At 40.6% G+C, this 16,099-nt stretch overlaps 1 pseudogene; it reads right to left on the minus strand.

Moving 5' to 3' along the window:
- Positions 1-2,479: 2,479 nt before the first annotated feature.
- LOC118910096 (histone H4-like) lies at positions 2,480-15,689 on the minus strand (annotated as a pseudogene).
- Positions 15,690-16,099: the final 410 nt, after the last annotated feature.

A 16,099-nucleotide genomic window follows, 5' to 3' on the forward strand; every position in this document is an offset into this window, starting at 1 on the left:
GGGATAAATCCTAGATTTTTACTTCGTAAAAAAAAGTTTGCTGAGCTAATTACATGGGAGCATTAGGAAAATGTAAATGATGTCCTTGGAATAAATAGAATGTTCAAAACAAAGATGATTATCATCATGCCCTTATGATGTACCAACCACACTATCCTAAAGGGCATGGGTTAGCTCAGCCACACACATCGGAAAATGTTAGATTACAAATACCAGTTTTGAAACTCAATTAACTTTTGAGGTAGAGGCAGCAATATCTAAAAAATCACATTCCAACATAAAAGAACCAAACCTCGGCCCAATGGACATGTCATCACTAGAACAGCCAGAAGAAAGCAAAAAACTGCTGTTTATGAAAAAAGACCACATTGATTTGTTAAGCAAGCCACAGAGTACTAAGCAATACAGGGTAGCAACTACTGAAGAATTGTCACAGCTTTTTTACCTTGTTGAAGTAAGTAAATTCACAAGCTTCCAAAGCGTCCCTAGAGTCCCTTGAACCCAGTTCTCCCTCATGGTGACAACCTAGAAATTATACTATCAAAGTCAGGTGATTGACATTGGCAAAATAGTAACTATTTACCAGGTTTTACATGTACTCTTTTGTGAGGTGGTGGGGGGGGGGTAACCCTATGCAATTTTATCCAGGGTGTAGATTCATGTGTCTATCACCGCAATACTGATTCAAAACTCTTCCACCACCAGCAAAGGACTCCTTATGGTCACTTCCACCCACTTCTGAATAACTAATCCATTCTCCATATCTAGTTTTATTATTTCGAAAATGTTTTATAAGTGGAATTCTGTGACATTTTGAGACTGGCTTTTTCCACTAAACATTATGCCTTGACATCCATCCAGGTGGTTTCATGTATCAATAGTCTCCCTTTTTATTACTAAGTAGGATTCCAATGTATAAATGTATGATATTTTATTTAACTATTTGCCAATTGAAAGATACTGTTTCTAAATTAGGCTGTTGCAAATAAAGCTGTTATGAACTTTCATGTACAGGGTTTGTGCTGTTCCCCTGCCATCCCTTTGGTTTTTCTATTTCCTGCATTCAACCTTAGTTACATCTTTTCAGATGCAGAAGAGCTATGATGATGACTGTGAACCTAATAATCATCTTTTCAATAGTCACAGGAATCACATTGCTTTACTGTTATCATTTGCTAGTTTGCTTCAAGGTTTACAAGTATTGCACTGAATGGTTCCAGTTTCTGAAATATCACTTTGGGTTCTGTAGCTGATTCTTAACTCTTATCTAGCAAGAGTCTGCAACGTTTGTTGAATAAACTGCTGTTACTCAGGTTCTGCGGTTCCTGCCTTGGCACTTGGGTTCTCTAAGTCCGAGAAAAGGAAATCCCGGGGCAAAATACCTCTAAAAACCGAAATCAGTCAAAGGGACAAATAAAGTTTAAAACCCGTTTATTATTCACAAACTGCAGTCCCGGGCCGTCTTTCTCTGCTCTGGAAGAAGTCAGCGAGCAAGCCAGCGAGCCCCCTCCCCTTTACCTCTCAGGTTCAGACACGCCCTAGGTTGCCCAGATAATTACCCATTGATATGGAGATGAACTCTCCACCCCTGAGGATATGCAGATGTACTAAAGCCCGGCAAGATATTCTGGAAATGTTACAATTTTACCCACAGGTTGTTATGTGCAGATACTCACTTAGTTCCTAAAGATCCTCCAGTGTTTAGTTATCCTCCCAGTCTAAGAGGAAGCTGGGAATTCCCATTGCTAGTATTGGTAAAACCTGACTGAACTCACACATCCTGGGCTTCTCAAGGGTTTGTCATAGGCTTCTGCACTTGTTGGAGGAAAGTTGAGAGTTACTGTCTCATTGGTTCTTTGAGGATTAATAAATGAGCATTATTCAGAACCATCTGTGCAAGTTCTGAGTTCTTTCTGCCTTAGTGACTGTGGGTAAAATTGTAACATGAAAATCAGGATGTTCTTTTGAGTCTTTTTTCTTTTTCAATATAGGGTTTTGGGGTGGTGGTGTATCCAAACTTTGGTACAGTCTGCTTGATAGTCTTGGTCATTTGGAATAAGTGGTAATTAGTATATGCCATTCTGAATGCTCTTGCAGTTTTTGTCCTATGTTAAATCTAGTGGGATGGCAAAACATTGGGCAACATTCTGCAAATATTAATTGAATAATTGAATTAGGTAAAGATTATCAATGAATGCTAAAATCTTTAGGAAAAGGTTGGGGAATAGTATGTTCAAAAAGTGCCAAGTATCCCTATACATTGCTATTTATTTGCAAAGGGAAAAATACATCTTTACAGTGGAGTAAGCCCCCCATATGTTGTGATCTAACTTAGACGCAGTAAAAGTACCCAACCTCGTGTACATAAGATAAGATATAACCTTTGAGAAAGGTGTCCCTGGAATCTAACCATGTCTCATCCTGCTCTTTACAGTGTAAGATAAATTCTAACCGAAATAAGCAGGTGATGAGAGGCAACAAAGGGCCAGGCAGTTTATTTGAGCGTAGTCCCGGGTGAGGTTCACCAGTCTGAGTTAAATACAGGCTAGAGAAGTCGTGCCCAGCGCGGGAGGCGGTGAGTTTTAAGAGAACAGGGAAGGGAGGGGGAAGTGGGCCGTGCCAGGGGTATGTGGGCAATTTTTATTGGCTCAGCGTCAGGTGATGGACAGCCAGAGGTCTCCTCCTCCCGTAGGGAGGGGGTCTGCATCTTGGATTTGTCGGCAGGTCATGGGACTGCTTCCTTCCCCATACAGCACAGAGCTGCTTGATGCTGTCTCTCCTCCGCCCCGCACTGTCCTCGCCCTTCTCCCTCTGGTATTTCCAGCCTTACACAGAGAAAAAAGAAGCCAGTTAAATACCCTCACACCTCACAAGGGGAAAAGACAATCAGAATCCATAACGTGGGTCCATGTAGACAATTGGTTTGGTTTCTTCAAAAAGTCATGTCATTAAAAAAGGTATATAAAAGGTGGGAGACTGTTTAAGAGACTAAGGTAATATATCAACAAAACCCAATGTGTTGATTGGATCCTGGTTCTAAAGATAAAGCTTAAAAGGTATTTTAGAAACAATTCAGGAAACTTGAATGTAGACTAGATATTAGATCATTTAATGAATTTTTTTGGTTTGATAGTATTGAAATTATGTGGAGAATTCTGATTCTTAGAGGAGTTAGATACTGAAATATTTAGGGGTAAAGCATCACAATGTTTGTAATTTACTTTAAAAAACATATGTACATATAGACATATCCATACAGATGTTAAATCACTCAGTTATTGATTCTAGGTGATATAAGGATGATTGATAAACCCATCTTTTATCTTTTTGTTTGAATATTTTTGTAATACAAATTTGGGGAAAATTCAAGGGGTGACAAAATGTGTTGAAAACTGATCCGTTATTATGAGAGAGGTCATCTGAACAGGTGAATGTAAAGATCTTTTGCCTGTAGAGAGGGCATGAAGCAGGACACACAGCCCCTGGTGTTTGTCATAGATATATACCATTACCCCTGCACTGACTCTGAACAGAAGTTAGCTAGAGGGGAAGGGCACAGAACAGATCACTTCAGACCATGGCAGTAACAGGTAAGGGGGCCAAAAGAGTAAAGACATAGGAGACCGTAAGGGGGCAGTTAAATGCCATAGAGGCTGGGAAAGGATATATGAAGAAGCAGGCCCAGTGGTTGCCTGGGTGAGGAGAGGGCATCCTCTTGTAAACTGAGAAGCTGGGAATTACCTTATATGTTGGGAGACATGTCAGCGAGGTGTGTGTAGGTGATCTGCACAGTAGTTACATTAATTCTTTTTGTTACGGTGACTGTGCACTTTTTGCTGTGTAGTGACCACATTGGGTTGATGTTACTGTTCAGTTCAGGTAGAGATAGGTGACACTGTCTTACAGTGGGTGATAAGAAGAGAGTTTCCTAACAAAACTATTGCAAACTGAGGGCAAGGTACAGAAACTTCAAGAAACAGGGCCTTAACCCAGGCCTCCTAAGTGGGGACAGGTTATTACCTATAAGCCTGAAGGGGCAAGGGAAGCAGTTACTGGAGCTTCATATACAGGGATCCCTGAGAGGAGTTGTGGCTTTGAGAGAGGGATGCAGGCAGCAAATGGTAACCCAGGCAGGGAAATGGGAATAAATACCCACTCTCACCCATCTTGCTCTCCTTTCCTCCAGTCTCCAGCAGGTGCTTTTCACTGGCTGAACAGTACTAGAAGTTACAGTCCAGGTAACACATTGGTCAGATCTATATGTGAGCTTTCATAGGTAAGCCTCTTAGGTGGAGACAGTGGCCAGGTGGAGAAGGTAGAGGTAAGTCCAGATGGCCAAATGGAAGATAACTGGTGCAGCTTCATGTTATGAAGTAATGCTATCTCCATGTTTTATAAAATAAGGTTGTAAAAAGTTATCTGTTTCTATTATATACTTTCTTTTGAAATATTTAAAGTCCTTTGCCTTGTCACTGGAAGTAGCTTGTCGGGATGGTGTCAAAATTTAAACCATTTGTAGACCACATAGGAACTTTACAAACCATTATAAAAATTTTATTCTGTATACCCAATTACACAGGGCTAAATATTTACTCTCTAAATATATGTGTTTTAAATGTTGAATGGTATGTTTTATTATGAACATACTGGGTTTCAGACAAGGACTTGCTTTCTTCACATATATCAAATGTATTGATAAAAGGTTTTTCCAGAACTGCTCAGCTGCCAGCAGGGTAATTGCATGATTTTGGAACTTTGTTGCCTCCAAATGAGCATGTATCTATAGTCTTTGCTCCATTTCTTAGAAATAAAATTCTATCTTAGGATATACATTTTTCCACTATTACTTTATTTTTTCCATCAAAGCCAAGTTTTTCAATCAATTTTCCTACAGACAGCACAGTATTTTGCACCCTTATATAGTATGACGTAGTGTTTAAACAGCAGGCTGGATCCAGAGTGAATGGATTAAAATCATGGTTCTAACACTTACTAGTTGTGTGGTAAGGCAGATAACCTCTCTGTGCCTTGATGACCTCATCTGTAAAATGGGGATAATGACATTTTCCCTACAGAGTTTTTGTGAGAACTTTGGAGTCAAACAGACATGGCTCCTCTCTTACCTGGCCTGAGATCTTAGTATAAAACACTAATAGAAAACTTGGAAAGTATAGAAACAGATAAATCCTTAAGGTAGTGGTTTAGAGTACTACACAGTGTTTGGGGGTTAAGTTTTTATTTCTAAACCGCAGTTTAACTTACTGAGGGATAGATCGTGATTACTAACAATTTTAAATTAATTCCTCTCTTACATCTTATTTCCAAAATGCCAAAGCATCGTCAAATCTCTAAAAGAAGAGAGAGGAGAGTTTTGAATCATGATGGGGTTCTTTTACACCTACTGTGGTTGGGAATGTGTGGCCACTCAATGGACAAGAACAGGAGGAATCAGCTTAGGTCTCAGGGACAGACAGCTCCATAGGACCCCCAGTTTTCTGTTTGTCTTTCTACCTGCTATACAAGAATTTAGCAAAACTTATTCAGTGCAGTGGCTAACTTTTCCATTCCCTGGAAACTTAATTCTCCCCTGCATAGTTTCTGTAGCTCCCACATATAGATGGAATTGGGGCAGCTGGAACTTCGAGTTATGCACTCCACAGAGCAGCCTGCAGGAGTGGAAAATGTTTCTTTTTCCATTCTAGGTTCTTTGTCTGGTCTAATAATTAAATCAACATAGGGCAGATTAGCAGTAGAAAACAAATTTTGTATGTATGAAAGCCCCATAAAAATACAAATTCTCTAGCAGTCAGGTAATTGAGGCTAATATTTGCCATCATGAGCTAAAGAGAAGTGGGTAGTGGTCTAGGACTTAAAAAGGGAGGAAGACAATTCACAGGAAGATGGGAAGGGCAACTGTTTTGGTAAACAAATGCTTGTCATGCCATGTGGAGTTTTTCTGATAAAAACAGCTCTCTAGTGATAGCTCTCTTCCTGGTACAGGCCCCCATCTAGATTCCTTCAGGCAGTTAAGGGGGAGGTAAAAAAACTCCTCCTGAGTCTGCTGGGTCCCTATTTCCTGCAGTGCAAAAAATCCATGTGCCAAAGTGGCAGATCCTGGGGTAGTGTATTCTGCTTCGCCTCAAGTCAACAGAAGAAATGGCTGTTTGAGAATCTCACTTTTGCTCAGATATATAATCCCACAGAAGAGAACTGGCCTCTGGGTCCTAAAAAGCTCATCACAAAATTCAACCCTATTCTAAAAGTGGATTTCAAATGAGAAATTCTTTTATAAAAATTTATTCTAGATTTGAAAGGTTCAAAACAGGCAACAGTACTCATTGCTTCATATTCAGACTCTGTGGAAAATAGTCTGATGTACAAGTTTTCTCTTCAGTGCCACTTTACAAGGAGATAATAATGTAGACACTTCAAAGCTACAGTTGTGCACATATTAAGCTCACTTAATCATCCAAGTAACCCTAAAAGACAGACATCATTATTATCACCTAAGTTTTAGAAATGAGGACCCTGAGGTCCAGTGTACAAATAACTTGTCCAAGCCCATACCAGTGGCACCAGGATTTGAAGCCACGGAGTTTAACCCCAAGAAGCTTGCAATGCTTCTGTGCAAAGTGCCTAACCAACACGGCTTTCCACTCTACCTCCTTGTGGTGTGGTAGGAAGCTATCTCGACGCCCTGTAGCTTTTGTAGGGGAGTCAGATTTTAACCACTACCCTCTTACCATTCTTGTCTGGGCCTAATAATTAAATTTATAAGACATAGTAACAAAAAATTAAGTATACATATGTATTTTATATATGTTTTAAGTAATATAAGAGAATGAAGATTCCAAAGAAGAAAGTTTGAATGGTTATACCCTGAATTGGCCAAAGAGTAGTAAATTATGAAAATGTGACCAAACAAAGGAGCTTGGCTAGGGTAGTTAATGGTAAAAAAGTAACTAGGAAGATACGGGTTACTTTATCAAGGTCTGTTTGTACAGATTTCTCTTGGCTTCAAACTCCCCTGTCCCTGGTGATAAAGATACTATTTTCCTCCTGGTATATGAAGGGCATCTTCCATCTCCTGTTTTCAGGAGGAAAAGGGGAGGCCAGACAGCCCTTCTTGCACCTGCTGATTTTTAAGCACCTTTAGCTCAAAATAAGCCTTATGCTAAACTGACGTATTTTAGGGTGGCATATTTTGTTACCCTTTACCTCCAAATACACTATCAGGCAAGTTCTCCCACAGGTTACAGAATAGAAAGGCTCACAGGCCCAATTAAAATGCCTAAAATATTTAATCATCTTAAACTATATAATAAGAGGCATAGAGAAAGAGATGGGCCACACAGCAGACTTTGGATAAGACTGCATATGCAGGAGGAAGGACGACACAAGACGAATCCAGATATTAAACAATGTATATATGGTCTCCTTTTCTCTCTCCGCCATATCAGCCTTCCTCCCTGCTGGTATATTTCTGAGAGCCAGACTGAAGTTGAACAAGAGGGCTGAACAGGTGGAAGGTAGCTGGGGCCAGTTGTACATACTTGATCCATTAAGGAGGCACAGAGGCACGCATGCTTGCCTCTGGCACTCAGTGACAGGTTTTATCTGCACGTCATAGGCAGAGGGAAAGTGGATGGCTGATTTGAGACATCATAAATATGAGATACTTCATGGATGCAGGGGTCTGCTTCGTCCTTCAATCCCATCCTCTTTGTGCTGAGCACACATTTGTTCATCCCCATTCTCTATGTCTAGCTTGATCCACAAGTGACTTGTTGACTTAGTATAGAAACTTATTATCCCTCACAGAATTGAATGCTCTTCAACAATCCAGTGAATCCCCCTTACACCTGCCTCTTATCCACACACTCTTCCTTGCTTTTTCCTCAGCCAAGTACTTGCTGCTGCTTCTCGTCCAGCTCCCATATGGCCTTCTTCCTCAGCTCATAGTTCTCTCTCCTGTGAATGCCATCAGCAATGAGATTTCTCACTGTCAGGGTTCCTATTTGAATATGTTATGTCTGTTATTACTTTTTTGTAGTTGTTTTTGTACAACCTTCTGGCTCAGCCAAGTTATAAATTACTGGAAGTTAGTGCTATGCTTTCATCTTTATTGATATCACTCATATTTCAATGAAGAGACACAAACAGAGCCTTATTATGCAGCGTGTGAACAATCTGCCATGGGCTCTGTGGATCGCAGCATGTTCTCACTAGTGCCAGGAATGCACGACCCTGGACCATTTATCAGGGTTGAGGAAACTTAAAGAATGAGGTAATGGCTGCCCCCAGACAAACAGATTTGCTTACTCCACTCAGTTTAAGCAGTAAATTCCCTGGGCTGTTCTGTGGCTGTGATGCAGACCCACTGTGTGTGCAGTATCTCCCCTCGGTCCTTCCCTGTAGCCCCTGTGGTACATGGGGAACAAGAGAAATCGATGCAAACATGCTGCTTGTTGGGCTGTGAGTAATAAAGTGTCTTGTCTCTGGCCCATGAGTGTTGTGTCTACTACCAACAGCCAGGAAAGAGTTACAGGCTATCTTTTTATCTTGTAAATAGGGTAAGATCCCAGCCTCTTTACAAACTCTGACACACAGAGAAGATGGCAGAGAGAGACATATTTTATTCCGGGAAGATTCTTACTAGCTGTCCACCCCTCATGGTGGCACTGTCAGGCCCAGAAGTTCTTTTGTTTTAGTTCCTCTACAAGTGCTCAGGCAATTGATTCAATTTAAACTGTACTCCAAATAACTAAAAAATAAGAATGCTAATTTATTAAAACTAAAATGAATTGTTACATCTAGAATTGTGGACTCAAACAGCTGAGGACTTCAGAGACCTTTACAAGAACTGTAGAGAGGGATTATGTGACTTGTCTAAGGTCACCTAACTGCTTAGGATTTAAGGTCAGGTTTTCTGAGAGAAGACGGTGTTCTTTTTACTAAATGACTACTTAGTTGGAAACCCTCCATTTGTTTAGATTGTAATTGTATCAGAATAATAGTAAGGATGTAAGACTTTCATTTTTCCAAAGCTAATGGTTTTGCTCTTAACTGCTATGTACGCTTCCCTGCTATTCTTGGTCAGATACTTGGTCATAAATAATCACATTTTAAGTAAGAGAGATTTAGAGGAAAAGGAGTTGGATCTCCTCTAGGGAGATTACCTCTACTTTTATTCAGCACACACAGATGTCCTGAGCACCCATTATGTGTCAGGTACTGTGCTAGGCACTGGTGTTATAGTGACAGACTAGAATGCAGCCTACCCATAGGAGCTATGGTCTCATGGAATGAGACAGAAAATACACAGATGCACAGAGATGGTAATTTCAGATGGTGAACAGAGAGGAATAAACTGGGTGATGTAGCAAGTAACTGGGGAGTGGGTTGGGCTGTCATTTTAGATGGGACAGTCAGGGAAGACCTCTTGGAGGAGCTGTCACTGTGCTTTGGATCTGAAGTTTGCGAGGCAGCTAGGCCAGGGATATTCCAGGCTAGAGGATCTACAAGGGGAAAGTCACAAAGTGAGAAAAGCTTTTTGTGCTTCAGAAACAAAAGGGCAGCCAGTGTGGATGGAAAAAGGGAGCATGAGGAGCTGACTGGGCAAACTGAGAGCCTACTAGGAGGAAAGTAAGAAAGGTAGCCAGGGACGGCTGCTTATAGGATACTGCAGACGCTGATGAGGAGTTTGGGTTTTATTCACACAGAAGAGGAACACGATCTGGTTTAGATTTCATGTGTCAAAGGATTAACTCTGGAGAAGCACCCTCAGCACTTTAGTGGGGGCTGGAGAGGATATTAAGTGCAAACAATGTGAAGGCTACTGCAGCCAGCCACGCGAGAGATGAATCTGTCTTAAACTAAAGCGGCACACGGAGGAGGATATGGGAAAGTGGAATGAGAAACTGAGTTTCACTCCACAATTATTTTATTTGGAGGGCAAATTAATCCTTAGACCCATCACACCCTTTTCCCCTCAACAGCACCAGATAGGCACTGAAGTTGTTTTATTTCCTTTAAAAACAAGCCATGTTAGTCTTCCAGTAACCTAGTCATGTTCCTGTAACAAGAGCGATGCCTTAATTCGTTCTGACTCTTCTTATGTCACTGTCATTTTGCTGGGGGAGCGTTGTGTATTTTCCTCGGTCCTTGTCTTCGCCAGGACAAAGAATTGAAGGGCAGAGACACAGTAGTGAAGCAGAGTAAAAGTTTTATTTAAAGTAACTTAAAGAGAGAAGTGCAGCAGGCAACCTCAGCAAGGAGAGGCACCCTGAAAGGTTTGGGGAGAGAAAGTTTAAGATTAAAAGGTTACACACTTAGGAACTGTGGGCGACCTCAGAGAGAGGAGCACCCCTAAAGGTTGGGAGTTCCCCCTCTCAAGGAATCTTCAGGAATGTGACTAAGGGCTGGGGGTGCAGACTTGTTAAGTGGTCTCTGAATACTTAGAATTAACTTAACACAAGGAAGTTCCGGCCCTGATTTCTCCCCGGGATTTCGGCATCTTGGTCTGGGAGCAGATCAAACAGGCTGCCTGCCCAGCCCCCAAGGTGGGCTGAGCTATTATTGTCTGTTTGCTAAAGAGTTAAGAATCTTACATTTTTAACTTCCTGGGTATTAAAATACAATCTTTAAGATGGAATCTCTCCTGCCTTTTACTATGTTGTTTACGGCTGGGCCTGCATGCTAAATTAGTTGCTTAGGTTACAAACTACTTAATTAGGGCTGGAAGGAGAAAAAAAACAGAATATAGGTAAAAATTAAGAAAGTAAGCTGGGCCTGCATGATTAACACAATAAAGACATGGGCTATGCTGAGGTACTTTCCTTTAACTGGGAAATATTCAAACATTCCAGGCCAAGTTGCTCTTGGCTTTTTAGTTTTAATTGATTAATTTTGGGTCTTTTTTAGTGAACTTTCTGGCCTTTTTCTCTTTCCACCCTGCTCATATCTATTTTCCTAACAATTTTAAATTAATACCTCCTCTTTAGGATGGCATCCTGGGTCTGTTCCCGAAGTTCAGGAAGCAATTCAAGCCATGGAGGACAACTGGTTTCAGAGTGAATTTGTACAAGTTGCTTCATGTCTGAATTCTTTCTTATTGTCTGTAGAATGAGAATAAATAAATTGCTCTACCTACTTCACAAAGTTGTTCTAAGGACCCAATTAAATACTGTGTCCACTTTGTGTACTTTGTAGCACTATAAAAGTGTGAATTATGACTAGGCAGTCCACCCCACTATGAAAGTCCTATTATCTGAAGCAATTTACCCAATAAAAAAGCCAGAGACTTTACAGCAGTGGCTACTGTTGGTTCTTTTGTTTGCATATAACTTTTTCACTGTGACATCAAATTTTGAATTTATGCTGATTAGGGTTTGCAGCTCCATGCAATGATCGAAGATTCACTTCTGCTGGGGGTATAATATTAATTCTATCTTGTCTCATTTTATTTTCACAATGGCCTGGTCAGAGCTTATGTCCCCAATCTAGGGATGAGGAAGCTGGGGCTGAAGAGGTAAGCAAACTGTTCACGATTAAATAATGAAAGATGCTGACTATATTGGGAGTGAACCTTGGGCTTTTAGGAGCAAAAACTTACAGTGTTTCTTCTCTAGCATTCTGCTGCTTAGTTTTTAATTGTTATCCATTTATCCCTTTTCTACCTTTTTTTCTTAACAGCACATCCTTCTTCCACCAATTTGGGTATCAGTTGCTCCCTTATACCATGTGATTCTGCCACTCACAGCAGGGTGACAGACCTGATCCCTGGGCTTAGAAGGTAAGTAAATATCTTATTTGAAAGATGACGTTTTAAGACCTGTAAAAACAGGAAATATGAGCTATGTTTACTTTTTATAGTCTGGTTGGAACCTATTAAGTTGTTTTCATAACCAACTAAAGGTTTGCAATCTGCATTTTAAAAAGTCTGCAACAGTTATTGGCAGCCACAAATCTGACATTTTGTGTAAAGAAAAATGGTCCCAGACAAGATGTTCTGGAGAACCAGATAATGCTGCTAAACGGAAGTAATCTGTATAAAAGGTTATGGCCCTGATAGCTTATTAGTTTCATTAGATCATTTAGTCATTGCACAAATAGTTACCAAGTGAATAATATGTGCCAAGCAATTTTTCTAGGTCGTAAGGATGTCAAAATGAAGATACTACTGTCCAGGCTTTCTGGACATTTTGAGAGGAAAATGAGTTTACAAGTTTTAATCGTCACCAACAACTGTCTAAGTGTGTAGATGTTCTAAGGTTGTATGGAGAATCTGAAGTCAGGCTATGTACACATGCACAGGAAGGCACTTTGTCAAGTGTCAGGAAATCCTAGGATTTTGCCTGGGATAATTCAGTAAAGTTCTGAAGGGAACTCTTGAAGGAGTGAAAGGGATTGGGTATGCCACCCCAAAATATGCCACTTTTATATAAGCACTTATATGAAGCAGAATTATTTTGTGCTGAAGGCATTTCAGCCCCTGAAATCCTTACTTGCCTAAAAGAAGAGCTTCTCAAAAGTACTCGGTTATCATAAATGCCCTTCTCAGGGGCAACTCTAGTTTCTTTTTGGAAATGAGAAGTTAGTTCTACATCCAAACAGACATTGTCACAAACTATCATATCTGCCATCTATTCTGTTAGGACCCATTTATGTTTCCAAAAGGTCATTTGCTTTTCCTTAAGAGCCTCTCCTCACATTCTCCCAAATTTGGTATACAGACCCCAAATTCTACCACCCCTTTCAGTTACTTATCCCTGAGCACTCCCATGTGTATGTGTGATGCACCTCCTAAACTTGTTTTCCTCTTTGGTTATCTCAGTCTAATTTATAGGCCCTGGCTAGAGAACCTAAGATGAGTAGAGAAAAAAGCTGTTTGGAATCGTCCAGAATTGAAACTCATTTGTGGGTGTTCAGTATATTCAGCTGTAGAAATCAGTGGTGGCTGGAGACAGGAGTTTGGAGTCTAGACTGTGCAGATAGAAAGGTGTCAGATATAGCAAAGAATTAGGGTTTTATTCTGCAGATGTCAGAACCACTGAAGTTTTTTTTTTTCCCCTCCCCCAAATAGGATAATGACATTTGCAAGTCATTCAGTCACCCTGTGATTGCAGGGAGACAGATTGCAGAGTGGGAAAAATGCAGATAGAGACCTGACGGCAATCTGTAGTCACAATAAGGCACTGGTAATAGGATTGGAAGGCTGTACAGAAGAGAACTTTCCACTCCCCTTTTAGGGCCTCTGGTAGGGTCTGAGAATTAAGTTGACCTAAGACGGATTAACAGGGGAAACGCATACAAGTTTTCTGTAATATTTTTATTCGTACAAAAGAGCCTGCATAGGAAAATGAATATCCAAAAAGTGGTCAGGTCTGTGATTATATACTGGGCTGAACAAAGGGTGGTTATTCGTGAAATAGCAACTAAAATATGTGGGAGACTAAAGAAAATGAAGGTTATTTTAACAAGGTCTGTTTGTACAAACATCTTAGTCTTAACTCCCCATTTCTAGTGAGAATGTTCTTTTCCTCCTCGTATAGGATGGTGCTTTTCACATGGAATAATTATCTGCTTTTAGGGGAAAAAATGGAGGTCAGAACCCCATTCTTGCATGTTTTCAAGTGCCTTTTGCTAAAAAGATAACCCTAATGCCAAAGTGGCATGTTTTAGGGTGGCATATTCTGCCTTTCAGCTGATTCTCTTTTGGGTATCTGGATCATGGCTCACCATTTATGGAACACTGGAAGAGATGGGTCAAGGAGGATCTATGAACTGTTAGAGTACAAGAGATTGTTCACTGGAAACAATCAGAGGAGTAGGATTCCAAAAAGCAAAACAGGAAAATAATGGAGAGCATATTTGGTTTGGAAGAAAATCACCTAAGAGCCTTGTAAGGACACTGTGAAGGCAGAATAAGCAGATTCAAATATAGCAGAAATTAAGTTCCAATGTGTAATTTTTAACTTGGCAGATCAATAGTAACCAGTGTAGTTTTAGGAAATGTTGCAGAAATAATGATGCATGTTGCAGAAATGTTGCAGACATGGAGATAGTGACTCCAGATTACATGGAGATTTGGTTAATTGCAAGGATCTAGAAAACGGATAAAGGCATGGATTAAGTTGAGGTGAATATGTGTATGAGCTAGCGGTGGAATAAAAATTTAAGCTGTGACATCACTGACTAGGTTTGGATGGCCAACACCCTCAGGTAGAGGAGGAACTTTACAAGGAAAGGTGGCAGGGTTATGTGATGACCTGAAGGCCACTGCAGACATAAACACGCCTATCACAAAGACCGCAGGTTGGCAAGTTGGAAAACCTTGGAAATAAAGATCGTCGCAAGGACCTTTAAAAGTTGGAATCATCTTTTAGTTAACCATTAGCTTCATGCTTAGACTGTTGTGTTTAAATAGACAACACAGGAAGTCTCTTCCTGCTTAAACAGCAAAACACTCACGTAATTACAGAAAAAAATTAACTTACGTTAACAGTCCTTTCTGTGACCAAGGGGCTGACCCTGAGAAGAGCCTTTTGGGGTTGAAGTAGTAACAGCACAGAGAACTGGTGTTTAGCTGCCGAAGCCGTGAAAGGGTGCGGCCCCGGCGCTTGAGCGCGTAGACCACGTCCGTGGCCGTAACCGTCTTCCCTTGCCGTGCTCCGTGTAGGTGACGGCATCACGAATCACAATCCCAGGAACACCTTCAGCACCCCGCGGGTCTCCTCATAGATAAGGCCAGAGATGCGCTTGACCCCACCGCGCCGTGATAGGCGGCGGATGGCGGGCTTGGTGACGCCCTGGATGTTGTCCCGCAACACCTTGAGCCGGCGCTAAGCGATGCCTTTGCCCTGGCCTTTAAGTTCTTTGCCTCTGCCGGATGTGACAGGTACCTCTCAGGGTAAAGGACCTAACGTCCCCTGTAACATATTATATATGAGCTCTGCGGACCTTTTAGGAGACTGAAACGGCGGGGGCGGGAACCAGTCCTTTGCCCCGCCTCTTCTCACTGGGCGTCTGCTATTGCCTAGCAAGAGAATGCAGCAGGGAAGGGAGAGTTAGCTTTTGATTCCGCAGTTTCCTGTTAGGGTCTCAGATTGGCTGGGTTCTGTGGCCTTTAATCTTGTGCCCTTGGGTTCTTTCAAACGATATTGTGCAAATCTCCTAATCATTTACAAAAAAGAGGCAATAAACGCTACACTTGTCTACAGAAGGGAAAGAGCAGAATAAAATTTTTAAACATTAAAATTATTTTTAAAATATTAAGTTATACAGCTGTATCAATATTTATTAAGTTTGGCTAATCAGAAAATTCCCATTTGGCAAACCATATGTGTGTATATATATGTGTGTGTGTGTGTGTATATGTATATGATATATATATATATATACACATATATATACGTGTTTATTTGTATATATGTGCGTGTGTTTTCAACATTCTTGAAAAGAGGGAGCTCTAGGAAGGGGAGCTGATGTTAATTTCTACTCTTTGCTTCCAGATTTATAAAGCACTATTTGTATTGTAAATATGAAAAATTCCAGGCTTGGAGACCTAATGAGTGCTCCAATAAGTTGTATTGTTAGTGTTAGAACTTAGGTTTCTGATTCTGGAGAATGACCTTGCCACCTACCACTGTTTTAAGTAAGGAAAGCATTGAAGTTACATCATGGTGCATAACAGCTTACAAACTGACAGTTAACAAAAATAACACTAATGCACTGGAATACTGTTCATGTAAAAAAGTAATGGAAGTCATGTTCTACAAACATGATAGGTTGATATGTTTACTAGACAAACGCCCATATTTACTCACATTCCATACATTCAGGTTGAGTGCCTTCTGTGTTAGTACAGAGGTGATTTTTAAAAATTCCTTTGTTGCTGGTACCTATAGGTAGTCAAAAGGTTATTCATTTTTTTTTGAGTCAGAGACTATTTGAGATTTAGTTCGGGTACAGTTACCTGTACACTTAGACACAGTGATCCCCCATGCTCTCCTCTTTGAGAAAGGCACCAAAGAAGAAGCATGATTCATTCATTCACTTAATAATTTAGGATGTTCTATATACCAAGTGTCTTGTCAAC

Source organism: Manis pentadactyla, chromosome 16 (genome assembly GCF_030020395.1).
Source record: "Manis pentadactyla isolate mManPen7 chromosome 16, mManPen7.hap1, whole genome shotgun sequence".
Classification (NCBI taxonomy): Eukaryota; Metazoa; Chordata; class Mammalia; order Pholidota; family Manidae; genus Manis; species Manis pentadactyla.